Source organism: Cyprinodon variegatus, unplaced genomic scaffold (assembly GCF_000732505.1).
Source record: "Cyprinodon variegatus isolate N-32 unplaced genomic scaffold, C_variegatus-1.0 Scaffold56, whole genome shotgun sequence".
Taxonomy (NCBI): domain Eukaryota; kingdom Metazoa; phylum Chordata; class Actinopteri; order Cyprinodontiformes; family Cyprinodontidae; genus Cyprinodon; species Cyprinodon variegatus.
In genome coordinates this window covers 72,925-79,591 of record NW_015150509.1, presented here as the reverse complement: position 1 = coordinate 79,591, position 6,667 = coordinate 72,925, and the positions used below count along the sequence as shown (strand labels likewise).

The 6,667-nt window shown below is 35.9% G+C and overlaps 1 protein-coding gene across 1 annotated transcript in view; it reads left to right on the top strand.

Annotated features, from left to right (window-relative positions):
* The first annotated feature begins 3,132 nt into the window (after positions 1–3,132).
* esrra (estrogen-related receptor alpha) overlaps positions 3,133–6,667 on the top strand; it is an 18,521-nt gene continuing 14,986 nt past the window's right edge. The window contains exons 1-2 of the mRNA XM_015371334.1: positions 3,133–3,326; positions 4,954–5,056. The gene's annotated coding sequence lies outside the window, so the exon portion shown is untranslated. The remainder of the gene's footprint in view (positions 3,327–4,953; positions 5,057–6,667) is intronic.

The window sequence follows — 6,667 nt, the reverse complement described above, 5'->3', positions numbered from 1 at the left end:
AGCTAAGATTTATTTAGGCATTTTTATCATGTAATAAGTATTGATGATTTTTTTTGTGCTCATTTCTAGTTATCATTCTGCAGCAATTAAAACCAGCTTATATATTATCATTAATGTACTGGTTTAAACATTACCTTCTTTTGATTTAGGTCAATTTGAAAAAAAATAAATAAAAAATCTGTGTGTATAAATCATTTGAGTTCAAAGGTTTATCCAATACATTTAAAAAATGAACATCAGTAGTAAAAAAAGACAAATTGGTTTGAGATAAATGCACAGAGTGTCAGTGATATAATGAAAAACAGTTTGAATCTAACATGTTAACGTAAGTTATGCATATTTTCCCTGAACAGGGATCAGCATTAGCGCTACTGATAGCTGGAGTTGTGTTATTACTGAAATTTGCTGAGCAACGAAACCTATGAATGATTCCTAATTATCATGAGTAAGCGCATTTGTAATAATCAAAATGTTTTCAAGTACAAAAAGGATATTTGAAATTAATTATGAATGTTTTTCTTTGGCTTTGACAATAGCAGATTTAGAGTAATTTCTTTCTATTTTAGCCTGCTTTAAGAAAATGTGGTTGAATCAGGGTTCATAATTTCTGTTATTTTTGTTGAAGGCAAATGGGCAAAACAGGCAATAGAACCTCAATGAATAGAAAGAAGGTAAAATGAATTTAGAAATAAATGCAGGATTTAATAAAAACAATGTAATATTTGAAGATTTTGAGGCTTTTTATCAGAATGAATTACTGAATTGTAAACAAATATACAACTAATATGCAATATTTTAATTGCACAAGTAGGAAATGTAGTATTATGGGGACAAAATAGCAATAGAAAATGTTGAAAGGCAAAAGCACCTTTGTAGAATAGGTCATTTTTAACCAGTCTAGTGAAGCGGTATCATGCAGTTCCATTTCGACCAGCGTTAATTCTTCCATATGGCTTACTACTTTATAATATATATCCTATCAGCAACTTTAAATGCTGATTAAAATAACCACTTTGAATTTTTTACCTATTATAATCAGTTTCTTATGTAATATTTCCTATAATTACCTATATCATACAATATGAAAAGTACATGGGTGAAACACGTTTTGTTTTTTTTAAACATGGCAAAATATGATCTCTGATCTGATATATTCATGGAGTCCTAAATGCATTCACAGATGGTATTAGATGGTTTATATGGAAACGTCCTGGTAGACATGAACATTTCTTTCCCTAAAAAAGTAAGATATGATATGATCACAACCACAAACACAAAAAAACAAGCTGGTGTTCTCCCAAAACTCCCCTAAGCTAAGTGAATAATTTGAATTGTACCATTATGGATTTCATTTAGAAAAAAAATGAAATAACTGTTCTTGGATTTAAGTAAAATGAATTAATAAAATGTAATTTCCTTCACAATTCATTTTTATAGTTCACTGTGAGGATGTTTGGTATAAAGGAGAACATTGGTTTTCTGCTGTTTTCTCTAACACCATATTTGTCTGTTTACTACAGGCACAATGGTTCCCTGGTATTTATAAACCACATGAGTCTACACCTGTCTGAGGTCATGACCTGCAATAAGGAGCACCATTGGGACCCCAGCTGGCATCCACCACGCCTTCATTACACCTTCACCATAACTCACCATATGATACACATGCTCAGATTTTTTTATTTTTTATTTTTTTAAGAAAAGATCACAAACTAGTAAATCATACTTAATATACGCGTGTTTTTTTTTTTTCTTTTTTTCTTCACGCGGTGAATTCTTCAGCGTGACGGCTTTCTCGCTCGGGATAATGCCGACTCTGCAGCAGAAGGCTGTGATGCAGCCCCGCAGAGTTGCAGCGTCTGCAGCACAGAGTGAACGACCTTGTTCAAGGTCGCGCTGACAGCACCGGGAGTTTTTTTTTTTTTTTTTCTCCCTCTCTCTCTCCACTGAGTCTTGAGCCCCGCCGCCGCGCGCATGTGACCACACAAAGATCCAACAGCTCCGACACAGCGACAGAGGAAGCGTGACCGCGTCGGTTCCGACCACACTAGAACTAACGGGACTGGGCTATATTTAGAAGCAGATAATGGAGGAGGGGGGGTAAAGCCTACACTTACCCAACTTATAGTTTGAAAAAAAATCTGCCCTTATTCAAAGCGCGTGAGTCAACGTTGATGGTTGAACACCATATTTGTTTGGTCAACTTTGCTCTTTTTTTACGCACCAGCTGTCATATTGGAACTTATGCTTAGATGCTGAGGTCTACAAGTTGGAACAGAGAGAAATAAAACCACAAATAATCAACTTACTGCATTTATTCATTACTTTTCACCTAATTTCAGTGAACTTGTGAACCATTCTTTCTTGTACTCTTTCCAATTAGTGCTGATGTCGGTCACTGTCATAAGACCAGCTGCATGACATTTTCCATAGTGGAGTCCCACATGAGATGCAGTTGGATCTCTTTATAACACTCAAGTATTTTGATTTTTTAAAGCATTAGCAAGGATTTATATATACCTAATAACATTTAAAATACACTGTTAACTCACTATGTGTAAATCCGCATCAATCATGTCTGAGGTGAGGTGAAACAGTGCTGGTTAGTGGGCTGCACCGCATATGAATTAGTTACCTAGGCAACGTCATGATGAAAGCTGAATTGATTGAATTTATTTTATTTTGGGGTTGCAGACCCTTGTTTTAACGCTGCTGATGACGGTAGTGGGGGTGTCGACCGACGTAACGGAGAAACAGCGGACGCAGACTGGGGCAGAGGGAGGAGAAAAGAGCACGAGACAGAGGCTGCGTCATTAGTCCATCAAGCTAGCAGGAGGAAGCTGGGAAGACACCGGAAATTTGACCGCTGAGTTTACAAAATAAAGTTACTTTTAGTTTTAGTTCTTCACACACAATTCTTGATCATTTTTTACTATAAATATAAACTCACTCTAAGTGTAAGTTCACCAATTTAGGAAAAGTTGCTAAATTGTTAACAATTTAGGAAATGTCGCAAAAAAAAATAAATAAAATAAAATAAAAAAATAGTTTTACTTTTAATTCCTCTAACCGGAAGTTGTTATTTTTTTCTAGCCTTGACGTTAATATTCAAATACAGCCTAGTTGTAGAAGCCTAAACGGGAATTGATATCGCCAGAGTCCAGGAGCGAGCAGCCGTGTCGCCGGTTACCGTTGCTATCATCCTGCGGGATGATTTAAACGAGACGTGATGTGAAAAGGAAGCAGAGCGGTCCAACCGACTTTCCAATCAAACAGACTTGACTGACTTCAGACTGAATAAAACAGAAATGCTTCTCCATCTGCCAGTAAGTACAACGTCCTACACTACAAGGTTGTTTATTATTTGAGGCAATATTATTGTTTTTGTTATTTTTTTTATTCTGAGCATGCTTGATTGATTGCCTGATGTGCGTGCACGACCCGCCCGGTAAATGTCTAAGTTCCCCCTGACCGTGTTATTGGGCTAAGGGGCACAAGCCGCTCAATAAGTAGTTGCAGAAATTGTGTAATAATTTGCGGCACATGCTTCCTGTCTTCCCTTACAATCCTCTCATGTGATCTCTATGCTAATTCACCAGTTTGCTCTGTCAGTCTGTCTAATGGTTAATCCCTTAACTCCCCCCATCAAACACTTCTGGAAACTGTTCAATTATAAATGTAAAAATATGAACATGCTGATAAAGACAAAAATGAAAGGATCTGCTTTAGTTTACACAGATATTGACATCCATCTCTACCTAATTACTGCAGTTTTCCATTCATGAGAATAATTAAAACCCTCAGCAATTGCAGGNCATGAGAATAATTAAAACCCTCAGCAATTGCAGATATATATATATATATATATATATATATATATATATATATATATATATATATATATAAAACTCTGTGTAGGTTTTAAATATATCCAGTCATTCGTCTTGATTTTCATGCATTGAACTCTGTAAGTCATCGTGCCCACTGGAGCAGGATTGGGATCAGTGATCTAAAGGAATAATCCACTTTTGCAATTAACCTTTCACCGGTCCAAGATCAGTAGACAAGGTCACCACTTGGGTGCTGCTCCAGCTCCACAGAGCGGCGTATTTGAAAGCCTCAAACTGAGTTTAGAGTGAAGTCTGTGTGATGCACTTGCAGACACCCCAGCTCCCTCTAACTTAACTGTTATAATGACAAATCTGTTTAACACTTTAATACAAATCTTGGTCTGTAACGTTTTACAACATGAAAAGTATTATTTGGTTTTATTTCACTTAATAGTTGAGGATGAAAACTGAATAATGATCATTTCACTTTCTAACGTGGACAGCAGAGTGTCCTTTTCTTCAGCGTAGGATTCTGTCTTTACAGTTGGATTTCTATAACTGTTTACAGAAATAGGGAATAGTAACCAAACTTCTGCTTACATGGCTTTAGATGAATGAGGGACAAGGTGTTGGCTTCACTCCCTCTGTCCTTCAAGCATTCCTGTGACTGTGACCTTTGGAGTGTGTCATGCAGCATTCAAGGGGGAGGGTAGAGTGAAGATCCAGCATAGACACACAGTGTGTATTTTTTTTTCGAAATAGGAGGCTGTTATTTTTCATATTTCAAAGAACTGATTTTGGATCAAGAAATCAAGACTTGCAGATCGCATAAAAATGCTTATGGTAGAATAATCTTATTAAATAATAATACAATGTTATTGAGACACATTTTTTTCAAATAGCCAAATCTGTATTTTTTTTATAGCTAAAGAAAACTTTTTTTTTTCAGCCAGCTGAGCAGCTGTGTGCAGCAACAGGTTAGGGAGGGGCAGCATTTTGGGAATGAAGTTTTGTTGTGTACAAAATATCTATAAATTATGGCCTAAAAGGATTTATATAAAAGATTCCGCTGTTGGCTTAAACTTCTGGGATGAAACTAAAAACAATTTGCTTTCTTTTGCAGATATCCTGATCCCCACAGAGTTCCACCTGCAGCTAGAACAAGCCAGTGATTGGCCACAAGGAGCGAGTAATATATAGGCTTCAAGCGCCTGTTCACAAGACAGGTAAGCTGTCCTCACTTTATCTTTTACGTTAATGAAAATATGTGATCACTAAAGTTTGATAAAGTAAGGATTATAGATATTTGGCTGACTCACCGCTCTTAAATCCTGCAACGGACCTTCAGCTGACATTGTTGACGTCTGTTTTAAAAAAGAGTCTTTCTGACTAAAGATGGAGGATAAATTAACTAACAACATGTGGAAGGATTTAGCTTTAAATTTTGAATCAAAATAGACCTGAAGCAACATGCTTGACGAATAATTATTTCCTCCAAGCACTTCCACTCATTAAAGCAAAAGCACCATCATTGTCCACAATGCTGGCCAGAAAAATAAGCCAAAGAATGATCAAGAAGTGGCTTTTGAGAGGGAAGACTGTCCTCTGTTAAGGAGGCATAAAATGGTTTGAGAAAGTGCAGATTTAAAAAAGAAAAAATCCCCTTAAAATATAACTTGTTTGTTTACAAGTTGGGGATCATTATAAGTAATTATAGTCTAATGTATAGAAAAATCACATCTGCCGAACAGCGCAGGAACTTCTAACCCAAAGTAAATTAAGGAAAACAGGCTACAGGCTTATAGATCTATCGGCGCTGAACTACTGAGGTGTCAGTCTGCTCTTCAAACCATGTTTTAGTTGTAAAGGATCAAATAAAAAGGCAACTTTAAGATATATTTCAGTAAAAACTTGCATAATGTCTATTTAAATTTATAAAGGTGTTAGGTATTAGCATTTTATCACTACCTGTTTCTAAAAATTCATCAAGATATTAACTACAAAAAGATATAATAAAAGAATTATATGATAACTTTTAGGAAATGGAAATGCTTGTCTTCTTTTTGCACACATGAAGCAGCAGCGACTGAACTGAGTTCTCTATTTGGATGACTAAACTTGCTTATTTTAGAAGCTTGTATGGGGGAATCAAATAGCTTTTGGTTGTAATGACTCCTCACAACAGTTGGTGAGGGTCAGACATGAGCAAAGAGCTTTACTTTTTTGACTTTGCTCTTTGCATGCCAAAACATGCAGCGGTAGGGCCTGCGTTTTAATCTGATGGACAGATTTGGCCCTCTCTCCGTCCTACCATCAAATATTAATTGACTTAAAATACAGTTATGTGACTCCAGGAAATAAAACCACCCTACAGGAGGTTGCTTGGGTTATATTAAGGATCATTATCTGTCGTATCATATCATGGTTGACAGATCAAACCCAGAATAAACTGAAATAAGATTTATGCCCACAATTAACTTATTAAAGTGTATGAATGAGATGGTTCAAAGATTTTTTTTAAAGGGAAGTTGGAAGGGACATTTTAATATATGCAAATGATATTGAAGTAGAAATGTCAGATTAACAAAGTTGGTTTTTGCAACTCATCCTTTGATAATGCAAACTAAAGTAAACACCAGGTATTAACTGTGTGTCATGCTTCTAAGGAAGAGGATTAGATCCACTGGGGAAAAAAAGTTAACTGATTTTGACATTTTTTTAAAGTTCTGACTTTAATCTCAGAATTCTGACTTTAATCTCAGTGTTCTGCCTTTAATCTCACAATTCTGACTTTAATCTCTTAAAGTCAGAATTGTGAGATTAAAGGCAGAACACTG